Source organism: Eriocheir sinensis, chromosome 60 (assembly GCF_024679095.1).
Source record: "Eriocheir sinensis breed Jianghai 21 chromosome 60, ASM2467909v1, whole genome shotgun sequence".
Lineage (NCBI taxonomy): Eukaryota > Metazoa > Arthropoda > Malacostraca > Decapoda > Varunidae > Eriocheir > Eriocheir sinensis.
Window position 1 is genome coordinate 3,572,718 of NC_066568.1, and position 12,500 is coordinate 3,585,217.

The 12,500-nt window shown below is 37.2% G+C and overlaps 1 protein-coding gene across 17 annotated transcripts in view; it reads left to right on the forward strand.

Moving 5' to 3' along the window:
* The window catches only part of LOC126985753 (uncharacterized), a 123,338-nt gene that overhangs the window by 39,466 nt on the left and 71,372 nt on the right, over positions 1-12,500 (forward strand). The gene's annotated exons all lie outside the window — the stretch shown is intronic.

Below are 12,500 nucleotides of genomic sequence, written 5' to 3' on the forward strand. Positions count from 1 at the left end.
AAAACTGCACTGCATATTCCAAGTGGGGTCTGACTAAACTATTGTAAAGCGGAAGTTCTATATATATCGTTATTCTTGAATGTGAAGTTTATATTAATGAAGCACTGTATTCTGTTCGCTTTATTTGTTGTATTGAGAAGAGAGAGAGAGAGAGAGAGAGAGAGAGAGAGAGAGAGAGAGAGAGAGAGAGAGATGAGGAAGCACAAGAAGAGAGAAAGAGGAAGAGGTAGAGACAGGCAGTTATGGAGGAGAGAGAGAGAGAGAGAGAGAGGGAGAGACCCACGCTCCAAAATTTCCCTCACGTAAAACCCACTAAAAAAAAGAGTAAAAACTAAAAATACTCGTCCATATATTTGGCTCCAGTCCCAATGTTTACAAGTTGGGCGGGGGGGGGGGCGGGGCTTCGTGACGTCATGGGTGCGGCGCAGGGCTCGTCCAATCGGGGGCCGCGCAGCCTCTGACGTCACTCCCGCTCCTCTAATGACGTAACTTGCCACGCCCACAAACTGTCCTGTGACGCAACATGGGGAGAGAGAGAGAGAGAGAGAGAGAGAGAGAGAGAGAGAGTAGGAATTGCTTGTATTGCGTAATAAGATTCTTTAAAGCAGATAGGAAAGAAGGAAAGGAGGAAGAGGAGGAGGAGGAGGAGGAGGAAGAGGAGGAGGAGGAGGAGGTGAGAAAGAAGAAAAATGACAAGACGTGTGGAATATGCTCTCTCTCTCTCTCTCTCTCTCTCTCTCTCTCTCTCTCTAATTAGATTCTAAGAGAGAGAGAGAGAGAGATGAGAGAGAGAGAGAGAGAGAGAGAGAGAGAGAGAGAGAGAGAGAGAGAGAGAGAGAGAGAGAGAGAGAGAGTGACCCTGAAACCTATTGATCCAGCTTCTGTTCCCTTCTTGCCCGGAACTGAAGATGCCCTGGCTCTGCCCCTCCTAAGACCCTTGTTTACATTTGTTTACACTTGTTTACATTCGTTGTTTACGCGTGTCTGTCCTTTGTTTACGTTTATTTATTTGTTTCCTTTGTTCCTTTTTTTTTTCCATCGATGTTTTTTTTTGTTTTTTTTTCCTTGTTTACATCTGTTTTCATCTTTGTTTACCTCCTGTTTACTTCTTGCTGTCTTTTATCCTCTCAGTTGATCCCTGTTTTTTTTTTTTTTGTTCTTTTTTTGCTACCTCGTTTTTTTCTTTGTTTTCTTCTATTTTACCTTTGTTTACACCTGTTTACACTCGTTGTTTACGCGTGTCTGTCCCTTGTTTACGTTTATTTATTTGTTTCCTCTGTTCCTAGTTTTGTTTTATCGATGTTTTTTTTTGTTTTTTTCCTGTTTACATCCGTTTTCATATTTGTTTACCTCTTGTTTACTTCTTACTGTCTTTTATTCACACAGCTGATCCTTGTTTTTTTGTTCTTTTTTTTGCTGCCTTGTTTTTTTCTTTGTTTTCTTCTATTTTCCCTTTGTTTTCACTTGTTTACACCTTTCTATTCCCTTGTTTTTCTTCTTACAGGTATCCCCACATATGACATCTTTTGTTTTTGTACTCATATTTACCCTTTGCATTGTTTACATTTGTTTGCCTGAGGCTTACATTTGTTTATATCCCATCTTGTTCCTGTTTGCAGCTCTATCCCTTTTGTTAGTTCATATTTTTTTCCTCTTTTTGTTTGTTTTTATACTCATATTTAATCTTTGTTTTGTTTACAGTTGTTAGTCTAAGGCTAACAATTATTTATATCCCTTCTTGTCCCTGTTTGCAGCTTTTTCCCTTTTGTTAGTTAATTTTTCCTTTTTTGTTTGTTTGTTTTTGAACTCATATTTTCTCGTAGTCCTTGTTTACACTTGTTTGTCTGAGGCTTACAGTTGTTTATATCCCTACTTGTCCCTGTTTGTAGCTTTGTCCCTTTCGCTAGTTCATATTTTCCCTTTTTTTTTTTTTTTTACTCATATTTACCCTTGGCCTTGTCTACCCTTGTTTGCTTATTGATTTTTCTGTTTACACCTTTCCTTTTACCTGCTTCTTGTTTTGTCCCTTCCTAATTCTTACATTTTTTTGTTTTTGTTGTTTTCGTGTTTGTTCCTACTTTTGTTTACATAATTGTTTACATCTGTTTACATGATCGTTTTTTATAGGTATGTTTGCACCTTTTCTTTGTATACCTATTCTACCTTGCCCCCATTTTCCTTTTTTTTATTTTATTTGTCTAAATCTCTCCAAACAGTTAATTCTTCCTCTCTTCCTACTTTTGTTTACATCTGTTTACACCTGGCGGTTTTTTATAGGTATATTTGCACCTTTTCTTTGTATACCTATTCTACCTTGCATCCATTCTCCTTTTTTTTTTTGTTTGTTTGTCTAAATCTCTTCAAACAGTTATTTCTACCTCTCTTCCTACTTCTGTTTACATCGTTGTTTACATGTTTCTGTTTACATTTGTACCTGTATTTCTCCTTGTCTGTCAATTAGCCTGTCTATTTGTGTTCCTTACCTGTCTATTCCTGTCAATTACTCTCTCTCTCTCTCTCTCTCTCTCTCTCTCTCTCTCTCTCTCTCTCTCTCTCTCTCCGTACCTCGTTGTCTTTCCTTTCCCTGTCAATCTGTCTACCTGAAAGAGAGAGAGAGAGAGAGAGAGAGAGAGAGAGAGTGTGTGTGTGTGTGTGTGTGTGTGTGTGTGTGTGTGTGTGTGTGTGTGTGTGTGTTTACGGTGTTTTAACTTCACCTCTTCCTCCTCCTCCTCCTCTTTTTCGTCTTCCCCAACCCGTTCTTCCTTCCTCCTCATCTCCAAGGTCACGGTGGAGGAGGAGGAGAAGGAGGAGGAGGAGGGGGAGGGGGAGGGGAGGAGGAGGAGGGGGAAAGGTGAGGGGTTGTGGGAGGGGTTGGTGACCTCTCTCTCTCTCTCTCTCTCTCTTTCTCTCAGCGGTTTCTGTTAGGTTTCTTGATGGTTGCCAGCTCACACACACACACACACACACACACACACACACACACACACCTCTCTCTCTCTCTCTCTCTCTCTCTCTCTCTCTCTCTCGTAGTATATTGATTTAACCTTCACACACATAAACGAAGGAATAAAAAGAATAAAAATAAGAATAAGGATATATTTATTAATCTATATTTACAAGAGTTTTCCTTTATAATGTTGCATCAAAGAAAACGGAGAAGAAAGTGGGAAGGTGTTGTCTTAGTAATGGTAACTAATGCATTTTGACGTCTGTTATTATTTCCTCCATGCTCTCTTTGTTGTCTTATATTTTTCTATTTTTTAAACTTTCCATTATTTTCACAAGAGTTTTCCTTTATAATGTTGCATCAAAGAAAACGGATAAGAAAGTGGGAAGGTATTGTCTTGGTAATGCATTTTGACGTTTATTATTATTACCTCCATGCACTCTTTGTTGTCTTATATTTTTCTATTTCTTAAACTTCTCCATTATTTTCACAAGAGTTACAAGAGTTTTCCTTTATAATGTTGCATCAAAGAAGACGGATAAGAAAGTGGGAAGGTGTTGTCTTGGTAATGGTAACTAATGCATTTTGACATCTATTATTATTACCTCTATGCTCTCTTTCTTGTCTTTTTTTTTTCTATTACTTCAACTTCATTATTATTATCAACATTTACAACATTTATTATACGTCCACTTCATAACAATTTTTTTTTGCCCTTGAGCCGTTTTCTTTGATGTTGAAATAAAATAAAACTTCAACTTCTCCTTTATTTTCAACATTAACATTTTTTATTAGCCCACTGCATAACATACTTTTTTTTTAATTGCTTCGTTAATAACATCTACAACATTCTTTATTAGTCCACAGCAAAACAAAGGCTATTTTTTTCTTTTACTCCAAATTCGTCATTTTTATCAATATCTACAACATTTATTATTAGTTCACTGCATAACGAAGGCCTTTCCCAGCGTATTCCACCTTTATCATTTAGCAAGTTTTTCCCTAATCTATTTTTTTTTTTCCTAATAATCACCGTGACCGATGTCGTTTCACAGATCCCATATTATCCGACATATCTTTAGGCCTTCCAAACACACATCAGATAGGGCGTTATGGATGTAGTATTTCCATAGGTATCAGCGTTGCCATATTAACGTACTTATCGCATTGCATTTTCGTATTTTCTGACCGATAACTATAGCAAAAAACAAAAACCTCAATAAATAACAGTTTTAATGCTAACTTTGATGATTTTTCGTCGTTATTTGTGTTGGTACGAAAGTTTGAGGCTTAAAAAGTGATAAATACGGTGTGGTGAATACGATAATATGGCAACGCTGATAGGTATAGTTGAGTCTGGTGATAGCTTGACAAGACTTCTACACCATAACGTGAAAAAGAGTCTCCAATGTGACCTTTTTAAATACCTGTTGTAAGAGCCGAAAGTCTGAGCATATTGGTCTTTTTAGTATATCTTTCATTTCTCATAAGACAGTCGTTACCTCACCGGTCTAAGTCATAATATACTTTGTTGATTGGGTTTGGTTTTAAATGTACGGTTTTTTCATGTCTTTTTTTTTTTTTCCTTCCCATGTGTTGCTTCCTTTCCTTTTCTTTTTTCGTTTCCCCAGCTCTCCTTTCTTTTCTAGTGTCCGCAATGTTCTTTTTTTTTCTGTTATGGCGGTCTGATTGTAGGCTACCCAGATATTGTTAATTAGCACGTCTTGGTCTGACATAATTCGTATCCTTATTTGAAGTAGCAGGTGTGAAGAGGAGGAGGAGGAGGAGGAGGAGAGAAGAAGGAGGAGGAAGAGAAAAGAAGGAGGAGGAGGAGAATGATTAGGGAGGAATAGTGTTGTGGGTATGTGTGTGTGTGCAGGGATGAGAGAGAGAGAGAGAGAGAGAGAGAGAGAGAGAGAGAGAGAGAGAGAGAGAGAGAGAGAGAGAGAGAGAGAGAGAGAGAGAGAGAGAGAGAGAGAGAGAGAGAGAGAGAGAGAGAGAGAGAGAGAGAGCGTGCTTAAAGTTGAAGTATTGTCACATATGCCTCTCACGCCCAGAGGGAAAAAAAAAATAATAATGATAATAATAATAACAATGAAAACAGTAACAACAATACTACCATTAACATCATCGACAATTTTAACCTGTCATTACGTAACTATTATATTTTTTCATTGTTTTTATTTTCCTCGTGAATTGAACCTTTACTCATTTTTTTCATTTTCTCCTCGTGAATTAAAACCTTATCATTTATTTATTTCATTCATAAATTCATGTTTTTTTCTTTTTCTTTCAGTGATGGAGGAAAGGAACTGACTCGTCGGAGGTCAAAACTTTAACTCAGGGTAAGTGACTTTGAAGATTAGTTAGCGAGTGAAATAGATAAATAGATGAATGTTAGCGAGTGAAATAGATAAACAGATAAATGTTAGCGAGTGAAATAGATAGATAGTGACTTTGAGGATTAGTTAGCGAGTGAAATAGATAAATGTTAGCGAGTGAAATAGATAAATAGTGACTTTGAGGATTAGTTAGCGAGTGAAATAGATAAATAGATAAATGTTAGCGAGTGAAATATATAAATAGTGACTTTGAGGATTAGTTAGCGAGTGAAATAGATAAATGTTAGCGAGTGAAATAGATAAATAGTGACTTTGAGGATTAGTTAGCGAGTGAAATAGATAAATGTTAGCGAGTGAAATAGATAAATAGTGACTTTGAGGATTAGTTAGCGAGTGAAATAGATAAATAGTGACTTTGAGGATTAGTTAGCGAGTGAAATAGATAAATGTTAGCGAGTGAAATAGATAAATAGTGACTTTGAGGATTAGTTAGCGAGTGAAATAGATAAATGTTAGCGAGTGAAATAGATAAATAGTGACTTAGAGGATTAGTTAGCGAGTGAAGTAGAACAAAAATGTTAGCGAGTGAAATATATAAATAGTGACTGAGGATTAGTTAGCGAGTGAAATAGATAAATGTTAGCGAGTGAAATAGATAAATAGTGACTTTGAGGATTAGTTAGCGAGTGAAATAGATAAATAGATAAATGTTAGCGAGTGAAATAGATAAATAGTGACTTTGAGGATTAGTTAGCGAGTGAAATAGATAAATAGATAAATGTTAGCGAGTGAAATAGATAAATAGTGACTTTGAGGATTAGATAGCGAGTGAAATAGATAAATGTTAGCGAGTGAAATATATAAATAGTGACTTTGAGGATTAGTTAGCGAGTGAAATAGATAAATAGATGAATGTTAGCGAGTGAAATAGATAAATAGTGACTTTGAGGATTAGTTAGCGAGTGAAATAGATAAATAGATGAATGTTAGCGAGTGAAATAGATAAATAGTGACTTTGAGGATTAGTTAGCGAGTGAAATAGATAAATAGTGACTTTGAGGATTAGTTAGCGAGTGAAATAGATAAATAGATGAATGTTAGCGAGTGAAATAGATAAATAGTGACTTTGAGGATTAGTTAGCGAGTGAAATAGATAAATGTTAGCGAGTGAAATAGATAAATAGTGACTTTGAGGATTAGTTAGCGAGTGAAATAGATAAATGTTAGCGAGTGAAATAGATAAATAGTGACTTTGAGGATTAGTTAGCGAGTGAAATAGATAAATAGATGAATGTTAGCGAGTGAAATAGATAAATAGTGACTTTGAGGATTAGTTAGCGAGTGAAATAGATAAATAGATAAATGTTAGCGAGTGAAATAGATAAATAGTGACTTTGAGGATTAGTTAGCGAGTGAAATAGATAAATAGATGAATGTTAGCGAGTGAAATAGATAAATAGTGACTTTGAGGATTAGTTAGCGAGTGAAATAGATAAATAGATAAATGTTAGCGAGTGAAATAGATAAATAGTGACTTTGAGGATTAGTTAGCGAGTGAAATAGATGAATAGATAAATGTTAGCGAGTGAAATAGATAAATAGATGAATGAAAGAGATATACAAGTAAGTAGTGAAAATAGATAAATAGATGAATGAAAGAGATATACAAGTAAGTAGTGAAAATAGATAAATAGATAAATGAAAGAGATATACAATTAAGTAGTGAATAATGGATAGATCCTTGAATATAAAGAAGAAAAACAAAAAGAAATGTATAAGCCAAAATTAAGGAAAGACAAATACAAAAAGTATTAAACCCAAAACAGTGTATAATGAAGTTGAAGTAAAAATGAATAAAAAATAACTGAAATAAATATGATAAAAGAGGAAAATAAGAAAAGTAAAAATAAATGAAGAGGAAAATGAAGAAAAATAAAGTTAAAGAAAATGTATCAAGCCAAAACAATCTATGATCAAGTTCAAGTAAAAATGAATAAAAAATAACTGAAATAAATAAGAAAAGTAACAACAAATAAAGAGAAAAATTAAGAAAAAATAAAGAAGTAAAAGAAGAAAATATATCAATTTAAAACAATCTATAAAAAATATGTTGAAGTAAAAATAAATAAAGAAAATAACTGGAATAAATGTGATAAAAGAAGAAGAAAAGAAGAAAAAACAAGAGTGATTCAATAAGTATGTTAAAAATAATAATAATAAGAAAAAAACACAAGTAACATTTTATTTTTATTTTAGAAGGGAAGAAAAAAAAGTTACATAAAGCATTCGTATATTATTTCCTATCAATTATCATCTTTACTATCATTATTATTATTATTATTATTATTATTATTATTATTATTATTATTATTATTATTATTATTATTATTATTATTATTATTGCTATTTTACTGTCATGCTTTTATCAATCTTGCCTAATAAGTGACTAAATCTTATTAATATCTGTTCATTATTATCTATCAGTGTTTTCATCTACTTATTATGTCCATGTTTTATCTGCCTGTGTTTGTGTTTGTCTCTTTGTGTGTGTGTTTGTTAATGTTTGTTATCAGCATGTATCCAATATTGTCACTTGTCTTTATCTTTCTCTGCACCTCGATCTGTTTTTATCTGTCTATCTGTCTGTGTCTGTCTATCTGTCTGTATTTTCTCTTCTTTCTTTTCTTTTTCCTTATAATGTCTTTTTTTAAGTCTCTCTCTCTCTCTCTCTCTCTCTCTCTCTCTCTCTCTCTCTCTCTCTCTCTCTCTCTCTCTCCATATCTTTTTATTTCCTTTAATTCTCTTTCAATGTCTTCTTTTTTCTTTATTTTCTTCATCTTTTTCTTCTTTTTCCCTCATCTTCTTTATCTTCGTTTTTCCTCTTCTTCTTCATCTTCTTCTTCTTTTTCTTCTTCTTCTTCTTCTTCTTCTTCTTCTTCTTCTTCTTCTCCTCATTATCTATCACCATTTATCTATCTACGTCTTTATCTATCCCCTCAGGTTCCCTTCCCTCCCCCCCCACCCCGTGATGGAGGAAGAAAGAGGAGGAGGAGGAGGAGGAGGAGAGGAGGAGGACAGGGTTGGGGAGGCGGGTGAAGGGGGAGGCGGGGGGGAGGGGCGGGAGGACACCCCCCCTGCCCCCTGCTCCGCCTTCTGTGGGCCCCGCTCCTGTGCCACCCTCCCCCCCACCCTGTCCCCCCACCCCCCGCGAGGTAAGATTGTTGTTGTTGTTCTTATTGTTAATGGTCCAGATCGGTTTATATTAAGGTCGCCTACATCTCGTTCTCTATCCTTAAGGGCCCAGAGTAGATTTTTGGGGGGGGTTAATTAAAAACATCGAAGCCTTTTGTGAATTTTACCCTAAGTTTGTTACCATAAGACACTTCATGAGGCGAGGTTTCATTCTGATATCTGTGAAAGAAAAGATAAGAAAAGTAAAAATCATGTAAAATAGAGTACTTTTCAAATTGATGCAATCCTCAGTAGATTTTTTTGGGGGGTTAATTAAAAAATCGTAGCCTTTTGTGAATTTTACTTTATTAATATTGGTCCAGATTGGTTTATATTAAGGTCGCCTACATCTCGTTTTCTTTGCTTAAGGGCCCATAGTAGAGTTTTTTGGGGGGTTAATTAAAAAAACATCGTAGACTTTTGTGAATTTTACACTGGGCAAATTTTCCGTGGATCTTCAGTCAAACCACGATTTCTGTTGGCGTGGTTCTCATATTTCCGTGGTTTTCTGACGTGTCCACGATCTTTCAAAGCTACGGTAGATTTCCCCGAAGGACGACGGTATTACTCACCATCATCATCAGCAGCAATAACAAGAAACAAATGAGAACCACGTCAGCGGAAATCGTGGTTTGACTGAAGATCCACGGAAAATTTGCCCAGTGTAATAGCCACTTTAGGGGAAAACACCCACATTCCACTACATCAATCAGCAGTCAAGTACGCTCGTGTGGTCATGTCAGTCGCCTCAGAATATCAGGCATCATCATTTACTCTTGGTTGTTTCTGGATGCAAGTTGTCCCTGTTTCCACATTTCGTAGTATTGGGCCTCAGTCGACGCGGTTCCACGAGTTTGCACACGACCTTCACGGCTGTTTTCACATTTGTTTCGATCTTTGGATTTTACTGTAGTTTTCCGGGAGGTTTGAAGGTTAGTAGAAGACATATATGACCATAGAGGAAAACTTTGTAAATGTAGAAAGCGAGATACGGGCATGTTAATAAAACCAATCTTAACATTATTATTATTATTATTATTATTGATGTGTTGTCATTCTGTGCGCATTGCTTCATATTTTTATACTTATTTTTTGTATTGAATCTTGTCTGTTTTTTTTTCCTTTCCTATTTTTTTTTATGTTTCCCTTCTCTTTGTCCTTCGTTTTCTTTATCATTGTTACTGTGCGTGTTGCCTCATATTTTTCTTTGCTTCTCTTTTTTGTATTGCATTATTTGTCATGTTGCATTTTCCCTCTCCTCTTTTTTTCTTTTCCTTCATTTTCTTCCTTTTTTCTCTCTGTTCCCTTTTCCCTCTCCTCTTTTTTCTTCTTTTCCTTCAATTTCCTCCTTTTCCCTCTCCCTGTTCCCTTTTCCCTCTTCTCTCTTTTTTTCTTTTTTCCTTCATTTTCTTCCTTTTCCCTCTCCCTGTTCCCTTTTCCCTCTTCTCTCTTTTTTCTTCTTTTCCTTCATTTTCTTCCTTTTCCATCTCCCTGTTCCCTTTTCCCTCTTCTCTCTTTTTTCTTCTTTTCCTTCATTTTCCTCCTTTTCCCTCTCCTTGTTCCCTTTCCCCTCTCCTCTCTTTTTTTTCCTCTTTTCCTTCAATTTCCTCCTTTTCCCTCTCCCTGTTCCCTTTTCCCTCTTCTCTCTTTTTTTCTTCTTTTCCTTCAATTTCCTCCTTTTCCCTCTCTCTGTTCCCTTTCCCCTCTCCTCTCTTTTTTTTCCTCTTTTCCTTCAATTTCCTCCTTTTCCCTCTCCCTGTTCCCTTTTCCCTCTTCTCTCTTTTTCTTCTTTTCCTTCATTTTCTTCCTTTTCCCTCTCCCTGTTCCCTTTTTCCTCTTCTCTCTTTTTCTTCTTTTCCTTCATTTTCTTCCTTTTCCCTCTCCCTGTTCCCTTTTCCCTCCTCTCTTTTTCTTCTTTTCCTTCATTTTCTTCCTTTTCCCTCTCCCTGTTCCCTTTTCCCTCTTCTCTCTTTTTTTCTTCTTTTCCTTCAATTTCCTCCTTTTCCCTCTCCCTGTTCCCTTTTCCCTCTTCTCTCTTTTTTTCTTCTTTTCCTTCATTTTCTTCCTTTTCCCTCTCCCTGTTCCCTTTCCCCTCCTCTCTTTTTTTCCTCTTTTCCTTCAATTTCCTCCTTTTCCCTCTCCCTGTTCCCTTTTCCCTCCTCTCTTTTTTTCCTCTTTTCCTTCAATTTCTTCCTTTTCCCTCTCCCTGTTCTCTTTTCCCTCCTCTTTTTTTCCTCTTTTCCTTCATTTTCCTCCTTTTCCCTCTCCCTGTTCCCTTTTCCCTCCTCTCTTTTTTTCCTCTTTTCCTTCATTTTCTTCCTTTTCCCTCTCCCTGTTCCCTTTTCCCTCTTCTCTCTTTTTTTCTTCTTTTCCTTCATTTTCTTCCTTTTCCCTCTCCCTGTTCCCTTTTCCCTCCTCTCTTTTTTTCCTCTTTTCCTTCATTTTCTTCCTTTTCCCTCTCCCTGTTCCCTTTCCCCTCCTCTCTTTTTTTCCTCTTTTCCTTCAATTTCCTCCTTTTCCCTCTCCCTGTTCCCTTTTCCCTCTTCTCTTTCTTCTTTTCCTTCATTTTTTTCCTTTTCCCTCTCCCTGTTCCCTTTTCCCTCTTCCTTCTTTTCCTCCATTTTCCTCTTTGTGACATATATTGCAACTCGTTATTGTGTCTTTCTTCCTATTTTTCCCTTCCCATTTTTGTATTGCATTTTTTGTCGTGTTCCCTTTTCGTTCTTCCTTCTCCTTTCCTTCTTTTTCCGTCTATTCTATTATCTATTTCGGTGTTTTATTTGCTATTCTTTTATTTTATCCTCTTCCTTAATCTCCTCCTTCTGTAATGCCTTTTTCTCACATGCAGGGCTGTAAGAAAAATATCATAGTCTCCCCATCACCTCAAATTTACTAACGTCACCCCATACATACAACCATTCTCTCAGTACTGTAGAAAACGTTGCTGCTTAATGGTGTTCTAAAGTAAATGTCTCATGGTCGTAAGTTATAGTATTAGATGGTTTGGAAATGTGTAGAGGAAGAGGAAGAGGAGGAGGGGAGATGTTGGGTATATCAGAAGAAGGATGCTGAAGATGGAGGAGGAGAAGGAGAAGGAGAAGAGGAGGAAGAAGAATAAGGGGAAGAGGGAGAGGGGAGATGCTGGATATATCAGAAGAAGGATGCTGAAGATGATAGAGGAGGAGGAGGAGGAGAGGAAGGAGAAAGAGAAGGTGAAGGAGGAAGAAGAGGAAGATGCTGTATATATCAAAAGCAAACTAAAGATGATTTTAATAGATTTAGATAGATGCAAACTTACCAACCAATCCCTCTCTCTTTCCCCCATTCCCCAGGGACCCCAGCGTCATCCCCAGGCAGGAGCGTTGGGGGGGAGGCTGGGGGAAGCGGGGGACCAGAACCGAAGCGAAGGAGACTCTGGGGGCTGCGGGGGCTTGTTAAAATGTTCAGAAGGCGGGTGAGGAGGCGTACTGGGGAGACGGCGAGCCCCCAGCCACCCCAGCCCACGTTGAGAGCGAGATCCACGTCTGAGCTCGCCATGGACATACAACACAGGTAATTAAGGCAGGTGTGAGGTGGAATCAGGTGTGTGGAATCGTTTAGTCAGATGTTAGAGTGGACAGAATGTAGAGTTTGATGTGGAAGGTATATTTGGACGTAGATGTGGACTGGATAGTTGTGTGGAATGGAGTCAGGTGTGTGGGGTGGAGTCAGGTGTGTAGCCAGGTGATATGGTTAATTTGGATAGAGACGAAGGTGTTTGGAGTGGCCAGGCGTGTCAAGTGTACAGATAACGTGGATAAAAATGTGGAAGGTGTGTGGAGCTACTTGTGTGTAGTGGAAAATTTGTGAAGTCATGTTTGGAGGCGGTGGCTGGGTGGTTAACGTGCGGGTGTGGTAGATATGTAGATAGTTGTGAGGGTGTGGAATATATGTGGAAATGGACAGGTGGTTTTGGAGTGGAGTCATGTGTGTGGAGTGGA